Genomic DNA, 19772 nt, shown 5'->3' with positions numbered 1-19772 from the left:
GGGAACTCATCAAACCACTTGCCATGGAAGTTGATATTTTGAGATTTTGCTTTCTGTCGTGGTATTAGTTGTGTGTCTGGATGATATGACTTTCCACACTGTATCTGTAGAGTGTTAGATTTTTCATTACTGCACAAACTTGTTTCACAACTATTTGGTGGTTCATGATGTGCAATAGTTGCACAAGCATTTTCAGTCTCGTCCTCTGATGAACATGGTATTTCCTCTGTATGGCAAGTTTCTATTCCTTTGCTTGAAGTTGTTGGATTATCTGCATCTACACTGTCACTTGTAGTACTAGTAACGGGCTTGCAGAACTGTCTAATATCGGAAAGTTTCAGACGCTTGCTTGTCATAATTGGAATCTCTTTCCCAGATGACTCAACAGGCTAAAATACAGTCTTTATTGAAAAAACTATAACGTACAACGAACGAAGATAGAACAGAATGGAAGTAGGACTGAACTGTACAATTCATTAAGTCGAACGCGCGAACCTCACAATGACCACCGAGCCGACTGACCGCCTGGGCATCGCTGGGACAATAATGTGTGCTACTTACAACACAAGTAATTGCAAGTTTCTCGAAAAATACTTAAACAAACATAAATATATTACATTCCTGTTAAAGCTCGTCAAAAGGTAAACACGTTGTGATATAATGTCTATAAGTACGTCTATTAAATAAAAACACCTAAACAAAACTAGCAATACAATTCGAGTAGAGGCTTCAGACCGTTGAAATCGCTCCTTTTGTGTTCTAATTATACAAAAAAATCCAATATTTTACTATCTATGATAAGAGAATATATTGTTTTTTACAATAAAACAATTCAACAGACCAAACTGTAGGGTGGATGATTGTGTGCACCATACCCCATCTAAAATGAAGGGAGGATGTATCCCACCCATCCCCCCCCAGGACCTACGCCCCTGTTTGTGATGATAGTTCTCAAGCACTAAATCTAAAGTTGCATAAGTATTTCGTCACGAATGGGATGAGCACATTTAGTGCTTTTTCACAAAAGCTTGGAAACGTGTCCAATGCCGAACACCAATATTTTTCCAAAGTTTTGATTTCAAACTGCATTTCAAAATTCGATTTGTGCGCAGTTCAATAATATCTTTCTCACTTCTTCATCATCCGACATATTATCCAAATTGAAGGAGTATGTATTCATAATCCATTCTTCAGACGTTTCCAGTTCTCCTCCAAAATATCCATCAAATCACTTTGATAGTATTTTCAAATGATCCACAATTTCTTCACACACACATGGAATTAGAGACTCATCCTCACCTACCATTACTTGAGTGATGGAAAATTTGAAAGTTTCCCTCTTTAACTCGTCGACAGCAAAGATGTAACTTTTCTTTAAAAGCGTTTAACTTTTCACAGCATTTCAATATGTTTATGTTTTCCCTTGAATAAATACACTCATGTCATTCATACGAGTGAAAATATCATCAAATAGGCTAGCATTTGGTTGAATTCTCGTGATTCTATTTCTCCGGGCAGAGTATAGTCACGTTCCTTCAGAAACGTTCTGACTTCTACTCGCAGTTCAAAGAAACGCGTTAAAACTCTCTCACGTGACAGCCAGCGAACTTCTGTGTGGAAAAGCAAAACTGAATGCTCACTTCCAAAATCTTCACAAACCGACTTGAAGAGCCGGTGGTTCAGAGCGCGACCCTAATCCAGTTGATGGTCTTCACAGGAGTGTCAAGGACCTTTATCAACTTTGGAGGCAATGTTTTGATGCCAAAGCATGTTGATGAAGAAAACAGCAAATACCTTGAAAGTGTGGAATCTCTTGTTTCATCAGTGTAAAAATCCTGATTTATTTCCTAGCATAGAAGGGGCACCGTCTGTACACACAGAACCAATTTTGGATATCTAAATCATATTTCGCAAAGAAGTCCTTCACACACTGAAAGACATCTTTCCTTTTGTGGTTGTTTTCAGATCTTCACAGAACAGGAAATATTCCATTATGGCACCATCATGAACATACCTCACTAGTGTGATGAGTTGGCTGCAATTTGCAACGTCATTTGTTTCGTCCAATTGGAGAGAAATTTTCAAGGGACTAGCCTTGATATCTGCGATAACTTGGTCCAAAATGTCCGAACTCAAATCACCAATTCGGTTTTGAATAACATTATTTGATTACGGCACTAATTTAAGCTTGTTTGAGACTTCTTTTCCAAGAACAATTGTTGCCATTTCTAATGCACACGGTTTTATCACCTCTTCTGCAATTGTCACTTGTCAATTACAAAATTGCTACTTACAAAAGTAGTAATTGTCAGCAGATATAAAACTTAATTTTGAAAGGGTTGCTCGAAAATCAAAGCGGGCCCTTTTATCTTTCATCGATTCAACATCATGGCCTACAATAGCTACTCCACCATGCCGGTTGTTGAAGTGTTCCTGCAGCTTAGATGGCTTCAAATTTGCGTTTAAAAGGACCGCGTCACAATGAATGAACTGGGGTTTTTGCAGATCCTCAGTTGTTCCGATGCAAGTGAAACCAAACTTTACATAATCATCATTCCATTTCCTTTTCTTTGACATTATGAAGTTTTTGCACGAACACAGATTCAACAATGCACTGACTACCATAGCATTACGCATGGGTTTATATACTCTGCAAAACTTTCTAGAACTTCTCGAATATACGTCACATGACGTCATCGATTAAACTGAATACTTCTGGAAGTTTTTCGAGTCACGATCACGTGAATACATAACATAAATAAATAATAGACACTTTAAGACGGCGTTCACGAACGTAACCTAATTAGTTGTGCCGAGTATTTAGGTCACGTTTACGTTTCGTGTGTTGTTTGTTTACAGTTGTACATTAAGATTTCAGTCTGCGCCGGTGACGGTAGAAACGATAGTTTATCATAACAAGGCAAAAAGCGTCGTCTACAACAAGAAAAATAAGAAATAAAAATAAAACGTAATTTTGAATATATAGGACAGTACCGTTAATATAAACGAAAAAAACTGAAATGTTATCTTGCACCCCCAAGGGGTGCGATCACCCCTGGTTGGGAACCATTGGATTAAGGTAGATTAAGCAGATAGCCGGATGTGGCTTTGCTATGAAAAACACACGCACACATAATAGTTTGGTAATATATTAAACTTATTGTTGTAACAAGTTAATCTGAGGAAAGCAATATGATTTCCAAACGTTTAATGATCAGCTTCTACAAGGAGATTTTTTACTGTTCGTACAACTAGATAACTTAGTTGTAGGAAAACATAGAGGTAGAAGTAAATGATATCACCAACAGCTTTATCATGGCAAAGGTACCATCTGATACGGACCTAAATCCTTCCTTCCAACTTCTTATTAGGTGCTTAGATAATTAATAAAAAATTAAATCAAATTTAGGTTAAAATATTTCAAAAGTGTGGATAGATATACTATGAGAAGCTGATAGAAGCTGATATATGGTTAAATATATAAACTTGCTTACATTCCATTACAGTCTGTACATGCTGAAACCATGGCTGTTAATAAATAAAGTTTTTATAAAACATTCAGTTCTGTTTGTTTTCTTTTCCTTAATTTCGTAGCTACATCCTTTTGTTTTAAATATTTCAATAATAAATTACTTTTATACTAACACTGGTCACGTATCTTATTGTCCTCCAAGTAGCTCTGAGATACGTTTCTATGTTTATAACGCTGAGACCGGTTATGCCAGTAACAACAATCCAATCTTCCTTTGTGTCTCTAACCAAGCTTTACAGGTTAGGTTTTATTGAGAACAACGTGTTTTAATAACCTGATGTTACAAAGATGTTATTGTTTTATGTTTTTAAAAGAAACCATCCATAAAACTATTAGAATTCATATTATAGTATTAGTATGTACTAATTTCACGATTGAAAATATTGTCTTTCTTTTCACTATTAACACATTTATACATCTGACATGTATAGTTATATTAAAAAATAGATTTTAATAGTTTCTACTTCATAAAATCTAAACACGGACTTCTGTTCACGTTATACCTGGACAACGTTAGCTAAGAATAACCACTACAAAAATGTATGCATTTGGTGTGTTGTTTTCTACGTAATTCCTACACTGTCATAACAATGTAGGTTAATTTATATATGTGCGTGTTAATTGTTTTGATTTTAAATTTTTAAATTATTTTCTTTAGATACGTAACTGTTATATTAGGAACCAATGAACCGCTCACACTGTCTTAAAGGTTAACGGTAAAAACAATGCTGCTTTATTCTTCTGTTAAAAAACATTTTAAAACTAATTAGTTAAAATACTAATATGTTCTGTATACTCGATGTAAAAATTCTGAAACATTTAATATAAATTAAACAACCACTGACCGACGTCTAACTATGTTATTGTTCCAATCTTTCTAGAAAACAAAAAGCTGCATTTTACCTATTTTTAGACATTAAAGTATTGAAAATTAAAAGTTGTGAAAGATATACAACAGAAATAATGAAACATACAGTTAATAGATAAAATAAGAACTAGAGTAAAAAGTAATGATAAACTGTACATTAACATTTCATGTTCAATGCCTATATATGGATATTGTTATATTGTTATATTTAATTGGTTTATCATTCTTACGATTAATAACTGAAAGAAGAAAACAGTCAATAATAGACTATATACATCACTGTAATATTTAAAAGTATCTTCTTTACACTTGGATCTTTTTTATGTATGATTTATTTCACATTTTACTTAAAGATCGACACCTTTAAGCTAACCCTTACATAAAAACAATAATAATAACTTACAAATCTTAGTGTTTCTTAAGTAAGTTTCTAGACAAATCTAAAAAAGTTTAAGGTAAAAAAAATCATTGTCTTTATACTTGAACGTGTTTGTGTACGTTATTAAAATTGGTTACAAACAAACGTATCCAAGTTTTTGTTCTACTTCTGTAGAAATGTATGATTTAAGGGCGGGAAATTTCTGAAAAATATCACATCACAACTTACCTGTAAATAGGTTTCTAGTATTTATTTGTCTTCTGCTATATTCATACTAAGATAAAAACTTCCAGCACGAAAACCAGAGTAAACTCACTAACTAGCACGTAAACTATAAGCGGTAAAAAATATACAAACATGTTATTCGTAATACAAATTTTTATTATTACAATAAAATCTCATAACTTTATATTAGGTTCTACAGCATCATTAATATCATGATAATAGGCCCGACATGGCCAAGCGTGTTAAGGCGTGCGACTCGTAATCTGAGGGTCGCGCGTTTGATCGCCGTCGCGCCAAACATGCTCGCCCTTTCAGCCGTGGGGAGTTATTATGTCACGGCCAATCCAATTAGTCGTTGGTAAAAGAGTAGCCCAAGAGTTGGCGGTGGATGGTGATGACTAGCTGCCATCCCCGTAGTCTTACACTGCTAAATTAGGGACTGCTAGCATAGATAGCCCTCGAGTAGCTTTGTGCGAAATTCAAAAAACAAACAATCAAGATAATAAAAAAAACAGACAACAACTTTTACGATAATAATAACTCTAATGTTTATAAAAAGAAGTAGAAATTACAGATGTTGACAAGAGACATAATTAGAAAACTATCAACATTTCTTGGACTTAGTGTGACAAATATCAGATACAGTTACTAACACGGTTCTAGCTTGTAGTAATTTAAGGAAAATCCTTTTTGGATATCCTGTTTAATACAACTATAAAACCATTGATAGAAGATTCACATCTTGAGTCTATAAGAAAACAGTTCTGTGTTATTAACCATTTAACAATGTACAACACTGTAAAGATACTAAGTAGTTTGTCTTTTTTCGTGTTGTCCCAGGCTGATGTCCATTACACACAGCTTGCAATACTGTTGGGCCATTGAAAGGAATAGTGGACTCCGTTATAGAATTAGTAGGTCTGGCTGGAGAGAGGATTTCTACTTTAGAAGGTAATATATTTTACTTGAAGTATTTTAGTTAACGGAAAACTTGAACATCGATTAAAGTAATATTTATAACTACATGTTACGTTAGAATGTTAAACATAAATGTTACAATATTATTGTTGGTAACACTGTATGTTCAACTACTTTTCTGTTTCCACATTAAAGTTTTTATCCGTTACTCTTTAGATGTGTTTTCTACAACCACATTTGAACGAACATTTCATCTGATTGTTAATAACAAACAAAACCGATCCTTTCAAAAATCTCTTTGTGTGACACAGACGACGGAATAAAAGCCACCTCAACCAGAAGACTGTGCCAGCATCTATAAAAAAACAACGAAACCGAATCAGTGGCGTCTACAAGATTTAGCAACGATTTTTGAACCTGTCGATTTCTGTATACTGTGATATGGAGACATCAGGAGGAGGGTGGACAGTAGGTGAACTAAACTTTTTTTCATGGTATAGCTTTAGTTAATTGTCAGTTAGTGGATGTTTTCGTGAAACATTTATATAAAAGTTTATATTATTTTCATAGAAGAATAAACTGCTTTGTTATATAAGTTCAGTTATATTAGAGAATTGGAAAATAAGTTTTAGAACCAAATTTACATTTAACAAAAAACAATTAAGTTTGTTTTATTTTTGTGTCACATTTATTCACTGATTGTTAGGAACAAGTAAAGTTTTTGTTCCAATTTATTTAAAAATATTTAAGTTTGTTGTAACGTTTTCCTTTTAAAGTTTTGTCGTATTTCTTCACTGATTCCGTTCATTAATATATGTTATTTTATCATATATAAATATACACTTTATAAGATGCGTTTTCACTTGGTAATCATTTCTTTCTACTTTATTTTTGATACCTATATCAGAATGTGTATTTATATTGAACCTGTTTATGATGATAAACATATAACAGTGTTTAACAACACATTGAACTCTCCTCTGGAGTTTGTGTTATAGATTATTTTAAGTTTCTTGAGAAGTTTAAAGCATATTACTTCTTATTCTGAAATCGTCTTTCAAACATAAATTTAGATAATACGTTTCTTATCAGTTAACCGCAAGGAGAGGCAATGGGCTATCTGTGCTCTGACCACCATAGGTTTCGACACATGGTTTTAACAATGTGAAACGCAGACATACAGCTATGTCATTGGGGGTCAAATCATAATAATGAGTTTTGTTTTATTAAAAAAAAACATATCAATACTTTTACAGACAGCTTCCACATATGGTATACAGAATAATGTTTAATAATACAGGAATATATATTTTAAAGTTTCATATTGATAATTATAAAACTCAGTTATCTCTGTATTTCTTATATATTTTCTTATTTCTAGTTGATCCAAAAAAGAGGAGATTATGGAAAGCCATTTGAACATTTTTACAGATCGTGGGTAGAATACAAAAATGGTTTTGGAAATTTAACCCAGGAGTTTTGGTTAGGTAAAACTTTATATATTTATCAAACAGTGATCAACTACTTATTTCTTTTCATATTATTTAGTATTATTAGATATCGTTAATTATTTACTGTCTTATAAACTATTTATTTATTACACTGGGGAACATATTTTCAGTAACTTTGAGTTGCATTGGATATTTTAACTGATTCTGAAGGAGTTTTAGGCGCTGATTTCAAATCTGAAATTTATTTTTCTCTACAAGCTCTAGTTTGTATGCAATTTGAGGTTAATGAAATTGTACAAATGTGAACTTGCGTAAACCATTTATAAGCATTTTCACGTCCATTTTTTGAACAGCCAACTTGACAACCTGGGGGGCTGTGAGTGACGAACAAGGAGAACGATTCCACCAAGATCTAAAGGTCATGGAAGAACGCTACCAAGGGCGCTGGGACAAAAGTATGATGGCTGACTACTGCTGGAGTATTAAACGAGATTGTCCAGATGAAGTGTACAAACGCAAAAGTTACAAACGCAAATTCCTACCTGAATAAAATACACAAACAAATTGATAAGCTATTCCTATAATTTCCTATAATAACGAAACATTATACAATAAATAAAAATGTCAAATTGCATAAAATCTGTAGCTTACAGACAAAAACCGACTTCAGATTTGAAATCAACACACTCAAATTGACTATAGAAAGGTCTTTTTTTTAAATGCAACAAAATGAGTTTTCCCCAGTGTTATATACTGCTTCTGTGCCAGGAAATGACATCATCTTCTCGTTGACCAATCAGGACAATATGGTTCTCCGTGTTGATCTGGAAGACTGAAGGAAGTCGTAGATATGCAGAGTATAACGAGTTCTTGGTAAGAAGTGAAAGAGAACTCTATAAAATGAGTTACAAAACGTACAAGGGTGACGCGGGTGAGTTTAAACTTTATTCCAGTATATAACATCTTACAATAGTTATTTAGATGAAAATAAGACCTGTGAAGTTTATCATTGGTCAATAAATAATAAATAAAAATTAAATATATTTTGCAAAATTATATTTTACGTTATACGTGATGATAGACAGACAAGATAGACAGATATTTTTAATATGATTTATTTTTTATCTGTGTGTAATTATATTTAAGTCGATATTTTATCATAAAGAAATAAAGTAATTTTGATGAATGTTTACGACTGCTATTTTAATCTAATGTGTTTTGAAGAACCTGAAATATATGTGTCATAAATAAATTATTTATTTTTTAAAATTTTATTGTCCACAAGTACTTTATGCAAAATGTGTTAAAAAAACCATAGAATTTTTACATAATATATTTTCTTCTTTTTGTTTCTGTTTTGTTTGTACAATTACTAGAAATTTTCCCCTTCAGATGGCGCCGTGTTAAAATGTTTAACAATATAACGAAGAAACGAAACCAACTTAATACTGACTGTTTTCTACCTGCCAGGTTTAACTTGTTTGAATCTTTTCAAGATTTTGGTGTTTCTATAAAATATAACCTAGAACCTTCAATTGTAAGAAAGTTTTTTTCATATTTTCTAAATATTACATCTTTACCTAAATCAATAATATTGCAATAAAAAGTTTCAAATCTCGAATTTTTGTTTTTATCAGAAAACATTTATTAACGTTCCCCATTTCAGGCCGTTTTGTTGTTATAAGTGTAAAGGACAAATAGCAATATTGAAATATTAAGTTTGAGTCGTTCAATAATTGCCGGTAAGTTGTTTTGACTACCTGCATTCCTTCTAACCTATCAACGGAATATTGAATAAAGCTGGTGCAAATCATTGAAATAAAAACACATAAATATGTTTTTAAAATTCACACAAATGTATTATAAAATTTATTAACAAACGATTAAAAACGTTTAAAATCAGTGTCAGTAATGACGGCATTACTACCATACTGAAGAAGTAGAATAATTTTAAAACCAATCTATTTATAGCAATGATTACACTGCATTACAACAGCCACCAGTAAAATGTCTTAAGTTATGGATTTGTATTGATGATAGCAAAGCAGTATATAAACTTTTTTGTGTCATATAATGAACGTATGTACAAGTATCAAAATAAACCTTTCTTCCAAGAACAGCTCTAGAGGATGTGGGTCAGAGGTACATCCTACTAACCGGAATAGAAGGACCCCATATTTTCGGTAATATAATATTCGTAAAAGTCAAACATAGATTGTGATTTCAAAATAAAAATACGTTAGTAGGGTTTTGGATGTATAAAATGAATGGTATTGTTAAATATCCAGACTGTAGCCATGTTAGCTACTTCATGAAATAAACTGAGTAACGTTAGTGGTTACCAAACATTAATAGATAATTGTAAATATTTTACACACGTGAAAGAACCTTAATTAATAGTACCGAAGAAAATCGTAGAATATTCTATATTTGGATATTATATTACACATGTCTTCTTTATACTTAACTAATAATAATAAGTGTAACAAATACAGTAAGAAAGATATTTCGTTAAATATTTTAAGCTACAGTATAGTAACTTTGTACACACGCAAAAAAAAAAAACCGCAGTAACAATAACGTAGTCCATTTGTTCCATAAATGATTTGGAAATAACATATTTAAAATAATTCCCGTGGGTCTTAGGAATAGTTCAAGGAGAACTCACATGGAAGTCTTGAAAATAAACTGTTGAGATAACTGCTGGCTGTGATCAAATTATTTGACGAAATTCTGGCTCATCCTTCATCTTCTTACATGAAAATATAACTGTGCTGAGTAACAATATTTAATTTTATATTATTTTTATTCACTATTATTACATACAAAAATATTTATAATCATTTCTAATTCCAAATTAAAGTTCTGATGTTAGGTATTGCAATTAACCTTGGGCCCTGTGTGTTAGTACATTCAGTTCTACAGAATCTATTTTGTAGTTAAATTATAGGTTTCACTGATTCATGTGATTAAATATCTATATATACTTAAACGGAATACAATTTTGGAACCATTGTTTCACAACAAATAATTAGTGAAATATCACTAGCCACAAATAAACTTATATTTTTCCGGTGTAATATAACATCATATATAGCAATGACGAAGAAGAAGAAAAGTATGGTAGTCATTTTAATTTTAAAATGTTCCAAACTGAATTGAATTATTTAATTTTCTGTGGCTCTTCCTAGGCTTAAACTACCCAGACTTGCAATATATATATATCCAGTACTTTATTATTTATTATCATTATTTTTTTAACCATTCATTCCTATTACATGAACACAGTGATCATTTTGCGTGCCCTATATCTAAAAGAAAAAAAAAACTTCCTTAAGTTAACAACTTAAGGGTATCCACCTATAATTATGTCTTAATATTTTTCGCATGTATTTACTCTAATGTGTAATACCAGCTAATACCGGTAGCATTTATCTTATCTTCTGTGAAATACAGTCCGTTTAAGTTAGAATGATAGAATGAATTGTACCACCATCCACCTTTGTAGGTTTGAGCACAAATACCGCTGTTGTTATCGTTGTCTTTATCCTTGGAACTAAACATCATGTTATTGTGGTGAGCGAGAAAATTTCCTGAAAACATAAACAACTGATGTCGGATGTTATATACTAGAATACAGTTTAAACTCACCCTCGTCACCCTTGTACGTTTTGTAACTCATTTTATAGAGTTCTATTTCCCTTCTTACCAAGAACTCGTCATACTCTGCATATCCTCGATATAATTATTCTTGATAATCCTCCGAAGCCCAGCATGTCCAGATCATTAAGGCGCACGACTCGTAATCTGAGGAAAGTGAGGTTGAATCCCGGTCGCACCAAACATGCTCGCCATTACAACCATGGGGGGCGTTATAATGTGATGGTCAATTTAACTATTAGTTGGTAAATAATCTAGAATGAAATGATTACCAATTGAAAACATGTCTCAAAAACTCTGAAAATAAACGTGATAATTCAAATAGTTTAATGAAAAAGTACAATAAACAGTTACAAGCTATTCGAAATAATCAGGTATTTAATAAAATAGTTTTTTGATGTTGTAAAAGTTCCTTAATTCCAAATAAATTTTCATTAAAAATAAAGATCCCCTTTTATACAAAGTTCAGTTCACCTACCGTCCACCCTCCTCCTGACGTCTCCATATCACAGTATGCAGAGATCTACTGGTTCATAAACCGTGGATGAATCTTGTAGACACCACTGGTTCGGTATATTGTTGTTTATAGATACAGGCAGAGTCTTTTTGGTAGAGGAGGCTTTTGTTCTGTCGTCTGTGTCACACAAAGAAATTGTTGAAAGGATCGGTTTTCTTAGTCATTAAAAATCAATTAAAATGTTCGTTCAAGTGTGGTTGTAGAACAAAAACACTGTAGCATTTAGATTTAACATTCTAACTTGACAAATAGTTATTTTTTATATGTTCATTTAATCGATGTTCAAGTTTTCCGTAAACTTAAATACTTCAGGTTAAATATTTACCTTTTAAAGTTGAAATTCTCTCTCTAGCCAGATCTACTAATTTTAATTACTAATTAAAATAAATTTCAATTTAATTACTTGTTTTTTCAATACATCTTTAAAAATATTAAATTCGGTTTCAACTTTATCAGTTCGTGGAGGTTACGACAACTGAAAACGTTTCTGAAATCATGGTTTACAGTGACAGTGCCAGTTCGTTTTTTGTGGGTGTAGGGTTTTGTAACTTTCTTGTACTTGTATTAAAAACTAAACACTTAGTTATATTTAAAGTAACACAAAGAACAGTTTGTTTATTTTTGTGAAATATAAAACTGCCTTTTGCCTTTATTTCGTACAAATTAGTTACATGTTTGGTTGTACACTTACATGATTCTATTGAACCATTATAGTCCAATGATGTGTATAAAAATTACTCAAAGTAAAACTGACATGAATAATAGTATGCTGGGTGTCCACAAACTATCTGATCCCATATTAAAAATTAATAATTTCAAAAATATTACAGACAGAATACTCTGTATTTATTTAGCTTCGACAAAATGTCTTCTTGTTTTAGTATAGTACCACATGGGTGTAGTTCGTTATTAGAAGTTTGTCCTGATGATACTTTATGTGTTGTTCAATATCACATTCCTTATTACATCGATTATTCCTTGATTGAGATCCAGGATATCACGTACAAGTGTCAAATATACGTAATATTTGACAACCTAACTCAAGAAAAAGTCTGACAGGGATATGCTAGGGAAAGAAGGGCCATCATGTTTGTCTATCTATACTAAACCATCTTTCTGTAGTGCAACAATGGAAAGGAGGGAAAACTTTATGAGTTGTTCGTGAAGTTAAATAAAACAAGTGTTCTATATATGATAATTGTGAAATTATGAATTTATAAAATAAGTCAGATAATTTATTGACATCTTAGATACTTTTTACATGAGCTGCCACCTATTTTTAAAGACATTAAAGTATTGAAAATTAAAAGTTGTGAAAGATATACAACAGAAATAATGAAACATAGAGTTAATAAATAAAATAAGAACTACAGTAGAAAGTAACGATAAACTGTACTTTAACATTTCAGGTTCAATGACTATGTATGGATATTGTTATATTGTTATATTTAATTGGTTTTTCCATCTTACGATTTATAACTGAAAGAAGAATACAGTCAATAATAGACTATAAATATCACTGTAATATTTAAAAGTATCTTGTTTACACTTGGATCTTTTTATGTATGATTTATTTCACATTTTACTTAAAGATCGACACCTTTAAGCTAACCCTAACATATAAACAATAATAATAACCTACAAATCTTAGTGTTTCTTAAGTAAATTTCCAGACATATCTAAAAACTTTAAGGTAAAAAAAAATCATAGTCTTCATGCTTGAACGTGTTTCTGTACGGTATTAATATTGGTTACAAACAAACGTATCCAAGTTTTTGTTCTACTTCTGTAGAAATGTATGATTTAAGGATGGGAAATTTCTGAAAAATATCACATCACATCTTACGTGTAAATAGGTTTCTAGTATTTATTTGTCTTCTGCTATGTTCATACTAAGATAAAACTTCCAGCACGAAAACCAGAGTAAACTCACTAACTAGCACGTAAACTATAAGCGGTAAAAAATATACAAACATGTTCTTCGTAATACCAATTTTTTTTTACAATGAAATCTCATAACTTTATATTAGGTTCAATAGCATCATTAATATAAATATTATAAAACAGACAACAGCTCTTACGATAATAATAACTCTAATGTTTATAAAAAGAAGTAGAAATTACAGATATTGACAAGAGCCATAACTAGAAAACTATAAACATTTCTTGGACTCAGTGTGACAAACATCAGATACAGTTACTAACACGGTTCTAACTTGTAGTAATTTAAAGAAAACCCTTTTTGGATATCCTGTTTAATACAACTATAAAACCATTGATAGGAGATTCACATCTCGGTCTATAAGGAAACAGTTCTGTTTTATTAACCATTTAACAATGTACAACGCTGTAAAGATACTAAGTATTTTGTCTTTCTTCGTGTTGACCCAGGCTGATGTCCATCATCACACAGCTTGTAAGACTGTTGGGTCACTGAAAGGAATAGTGGACTCCGTTACAGAATTAGTAGATCTGGCTAGAGAGAGGATTTCTACTTTAGAAGGTAATATATTTCACTTGAAGTATTTTAGTTAACGGAAAACTTGAACATCGATTAAAGTAATATTTATAACTACATGTTACTTTAGAATGTTAAACATAAATGTTACAATATTATTGTTGGTAACATTGTATGTTCAGCTACTTTTCTGTTTCCACATTAAAGCTTTTATCCGTTATTCTTTAGATGTGTTTTCTACAACCACAGTTGAACGAACATTTCCACCGATTGTTAATCACAAACAAAACCGATCCTTTCAACAATTTCTTTGTGTGACACAGACGACGGAACAAAAGCCACCTCCACCAGAAGACTGTGCCAGTATCTATAAACAAAAACTAAACCGAACCAGTGGTGTCTATAAGGTTCAGCCACGATTTATGAACCAGTCGATTTCTGTATACTGTGATATGGAGACATCAGGAGGAGGGTGGACGGTAGGTGAACTAAACTTCCTTTTGTAGTGTAGCTTCAGTTAATTATCAGTTAGTGGATGTTTTTTGAAACATTTATATAAAAGTTTACCATTATTTTCATAGAAAAATGAACTGTTTGGTTATATAAGTTCAGTTATATTAGAGAATTGGAAAATAAGTTTTAGAACCAAATTAACATTTAACAAAAAACAATTAAGTTTGTTTTATTTTTGTATCACATTGCTTCACTGATTCCGTTCATTAATATATGTTACTTTATCATATTTAAATATACAGTCTATAAGATGCGTTTTCACTTGGTAATCATTTCTTTCTACTTTGTTTTTTATACGTATATCGGAATGTGTATCTATATTGAGCCTGACACTTTTTATATGATGATAAACATACAACAGTGTTTAACAATACATTGAAATTTACTCTGGAGTTTGTGTTATGGTTTATTTTAAGTTTCTTGAGAAGTTTATTAGAAGTTTATTTAAAAGCATATTACATTTTATTCTAAAATCGTCTTTCAAACATAAATTTAGATCATACATTTCTTATGAGTTAATCGCGAAGATAGGCAATAGGCTATCTGTGCTCTGACCACCATGGGTTTCGACACATGGTTTTAACAATGTGAGACGCAGACATACCGCTGCCCACTACCCTACTTTCTATTCCCAAATGTCATAATAATGAGTTTTGTTTTAATTAAAAAAACATATCAATATTTTTACAGACAGTTTCCACATATTTTGTACAGAATAATGTTGAATAATACAGAAATATATATTTTCAAGTTTCATTTTGATAATTATAAAAGTTAGTTATCTCAGTATATCTTATTGATTTTCTTATTTCTAGTTGATCCAAAGAAGAGGAGATTTTGGAAAACCATTTGAAAATTTTTATAGATCGTGGATAGAATACAAAAATGGTTTCGGGAATTTAACCCAGGAGTTTTGGTTAGGTAAAACCTTATATATTTATCTAACAGTGATCAACTATTATTTTTCATATTATTTAGTGTTATTTGATATAGTTAATTATTTACTGTGTTATAAACTATTTATTTATTATAAACTGCTAGGAAATGACATCATCTTCTCGTTGACCAATCAGGACAATATGGTGCTCCGTGTTGATCTGGAAGACTTTGAAGGAAGTCGAAGATATGCAGAGCATGACGAGTTCTTGGTACGAAGTGAAAGAGAACTATATAAAATGAGTTACAAAACGTACAAGGGTGACGCGGGTGAGTTGAAACTTTATTCCAGTATATAAAATCCTACATTAGTTGTTTATATATTATTTATTATTTATTTCGACATTATTTTAGGAAATTCTCTTGCTGTTCACAACAACATGATGTTCAGTGCCAAGGATAAAGACAACGATAAAACAGCGGTAGTTGTGCTCAAAGCTACAAAGGCGGATGGTGGTATAATTCATGCCATCGTTGTAACTTAAACGGCCTGTATTACAGAGAAGATAAGGTAGATACAACTGGTATTACCTGGTATGAGTGGAATAGTAAACACAGTACACTAAAGTCAAGCGAGATGAAAATAAGACCTGTGGAGTTTATTATTGGTCAATAAATAATAAAAAAAAATTAAATATGTTTTGCAAAATTATATTTTATGTCATACGTGATGATAGACAGACAAGATAGACAGATGTTCTAAATATGATTTATTTTTTATCTGTGTGTAATTATATGTAAGTCGATATTTTACCATAAAGAAATAAAGTAATTTTGGTGAATGTTTACGACTGCTATTTTAATCTAACGTGTTCTGAAGAACCTGAAATATGTGTCATAAATAAATTATTTATTTTTTAAAGTTTTATTGTCCACAAGTACTTTATGTAAAATGTGTTAAGAAACCATAGAATTTTTACATAATATATTTTCTTCTTTCTGTTTCTGTTTTGTTTGTACAATCAGAAATGTTTCTCTTCAGATGGCGCCGTGTTAAAATGTTTAACAATATAACGGAGAGCGAAACCAACTCAATAATGACGGTTTCCTAACTGCCAGATTTAACTTGTTTGAATCTTTACATGATTTTGATGTTTCTATAAAATATAACCTAGAACCTTCAATTGTAAGAAAGTTTTTTTCATATTTTTCTAAATATTACATCTTTACCTGAATCAATAATATTGCAATAAAAAGTTTCAAATCTCGAATTTTTGTTTTTATCAGAAAACATTTATTAACGTTCCCCATTTCAGGCCGTTTTGTTGTTATAAGTGTAAAGGTCAAATAGCAATATTGAAATATTAAGTTTGAGTCGTTCAATAATTGTCGGTAAGTAGTTTTGACTACCTACATTCCTTCTAACCTATCAACGGAATATTGAGTAAAGCTGGTGTAAATCATTGAAATAAAAACACATAAATACGTTTTTAAAATTCACACAAATGTATTATAAAATTTATTAACAAACGATTCAAAACGTTTAAAATCAGTGTCAGTAATGACGGCATTACTACCATCCTGAAGAAGTAGAATAATTTTAAAACCAATCTATTTATAGCAATGATTACACTGCATTACAACAGCCACCAGTAAAATGTCTTAAGTTATGGATTTGTATTGATGATAGCAAAGCAGTATATAAACTTTCTTGTGTCATATAATGAACGTATGTACAAGTATCAAAATAAACCTTTCTTCCAAGAACAGCTCTAGAGGATGTGGGTCAGAGGTACATCCCACTAACCGGAATAGAAGGACCCCATATTTTCGGTAATATAATATTCGTAAAAGTCAAACATAGATTGTGATTTCAAAATAAAAATACGTTAGTAGGGTTTTGGATGTATAAAATGAATGGTATTGTTAAATATCCAGACTGTAGCCATGTTAGCTACTTCATGAAATAAACTGAGTAACGTTAGTGGTTACCAAACATTAATAGATAATTGTAAATATTTTACACACGTGAAAGAACCTTAATTAATAGTACCGAAGAAAATCGTAGAATATTCTATATTTGGATATTATATTACACATGTCTTCTTTATACTTAACTAATAATAATAAGTGTAACAAATACAGTAAGAAATATATTTCGTTAAATATTCTAAGCTACAGTATAGTAATTTTGTACACACGCAAAAATTTAAAAAATGCAATAACAATAACATAGTCCATTTGTTCCATAAATGATCTGGAAATAACGTGTTTAAAATAATTCCCGTATGCCGTAGGAATAGTTGAAGCAGAACTCACTAGAAAGTTTTGAAAACATATTGTATGGATTACTGCTGACTGTGATCAAATGCTTTAACGCAATTCTAGCTCATTCGTCATCTTCTTACATGAAAATATAACTATCCTAAGCAACAATATTTAATCTTATATTATTTTTATTCACTATTATTATATGCAAAACTATTTATATCAATTTCTAATTCCAAATTAAAGTTCTGATGTTACGTTTTGTAATTACCCTTAGGCCCTGTGTGTTGATACATTCAGTTCTACAGAATCTATTTTGTAGTTAAATTATACGTTTCACTGATTTAGGTAATTAAATATCTATATAAAGTTAAACGGAATATAATGTTGGGAGATCTGTCAAACAACAAATAATTATTGAAATATGACTAGCCCCGAATAAACTTATATTTTTCGGTGTAATATAACATCATATACAACAGTGACGAAGAAGAAGAAAAGTATGGTAGTCATTTTAATTTTAAAATGTTCCAAACTGAACTGAATTATTTACTTTTCTGTGGCTCTTCCTAGGCCTAAACTACCCAAACTTACAATACATATATCCAGTACTTTATTATTTATTATTATTATTTTTTAATCCTTCATTCCTATTACATGAACACATTGATCATTTTGCGTGCCCTATATCTAAGAGAAAAAAAAATTCCTTAAATCACGACATGAACTTATGTAAGCTCGTGGACAAAGTCATATCCAACGCACTGTTACATTATTTGGAAACCAATAACATTTTCAACAATAAACAAAACGTGAGTACAAAAAAACAGACAGACAGCCAATCATCTTGTAATATTGGATGAATCGATACACCAACTGTTCAACCAGAATCATTTCACAGTCGCAGCGTTTGTAGATGTAATGCAACCATTCCATACTGTCTGACACAATACTCTAAAGTATCACTTAACTAGCTACAAGTTCCTTATCCCCATCATCAGGTGGCTCTTTTCCATTATCATAATAGAACTGTTAAAGATAATATCAACAACAGCACGTCGAAATGCATAAGATCTCCAGGGTCTTTCCTCTGCCCACTATCCTACTTTCTATTCCCAAATGTCATACATCTTCCTAACCTAATATATACCCTCATTTCTCAATATATGCAGATCACGTTATCGTGTGGAACACATCACCGATTCATTCATTGCCACATCCAGAGTCCAGAGGCTATTAAATTAATTAATTAAGTTGAGAATACTTGTGAATCCTTTCAGAAATTTCCAAGAACTAGAATACTGTAAACTGTAAAAACATGACGGTTATTAACAAGAATAATTGTTTTCATGATTTATCAGTATTACAGTGAAAATGTTAAAACTTCACGTACAGTTCTAGTGAAAGTCGTGATCTTGTTGTAAGTAGATTAGTATTGTTTAAAATTAAGTTCTGTTATAAAGAAATGGTTCTTGTACATAAGTTGTCTGAATCTTCAGTAACGAAAGTGTGAAATTATTTATAGATTTTTTGTTTTTGTGGCACCATTCAATAGATGGCGCGTGACTCTTGTTTACAGACATTTACGTCGACATAACACTATTTCCATTATCAGTGACATATGAAACTATTCCAGTAACTTCACAACACTTATATTACACATGCTCGCATAAACGTGATTAATGTAAAACATTTTACTTTGATAGAAAAGTATTTTACCAGTAAAAATATTTGGAATTTACTTTTAAGATTATTTTGAACCTTTACTTCGTGAATTTTCTGTTACTTCAAAGATCGTAAATAAATATTTATTTTAAAATTCTGCCTGATTAAGCTAAGCCTTTTCCACAAAATCATTTTTAGGGTGAGAAACTTGATTATTTAAACTGACCGTTTCATCACAAATGTTACAAAACAATATAATATACCAGATATAAATTATAGGGTTAACAAAAATTCGCCTTTAAGTAAGATATGGACAGAATATAAACATTTAATGAACAAACGTTTACACAGAGAAATTATTTATTTTGTACATAACAAAATCATTTTAAATACATTTTTTCTTCTAAATCCAACTCTAAATACATCTTATTTTGTATTTGCC

The 19772-nt window shown here is 31.1% G+C and overlaps 1 pseudogene across 1 annotated transcript; it reads left to right on the top strand.

The window, feature by feature from the left end:
- The first annotated feature begins 13887 nt into the window (after positions 1–13887).
- LOC143237690 (techylectin-5B-like) lies at positions 13888–16271 on the top strand (annotated as a pseudogene). Its single transcript, XR_013020196.1, has 5 exons — positions 13888–14053; positions 14237–14487; positions 15337–15442; positions 15563–15727; positions 15812–16271. The product of XR_013020196.1 is annotated as a techylectin-5B-like (transcript).
- The last annotated feature ends 3501 nt before the right edge of the window (positions 16272–19772 follow it).

Source organism: Tachypleus tridentatus, chromosome 13 (genome assembly GCF_004210375.1).
Source record: "Tachypleus tridentatus isolate NWPU-2018 chromosome 13, ASM421037v1, whole genome shotgun sequence".
Taxonomy (NCBI): Eukaryota; Metazoa; Arthropoda; class Merostomata; order Xiphosura; family Limulidae; genus Tachypleus; species Tachypleus tridentatus.
Note: the sequence above shows the minus strand (reverse complement) of the source record. Positions and strands in the feature narration are given on the sequence as shown.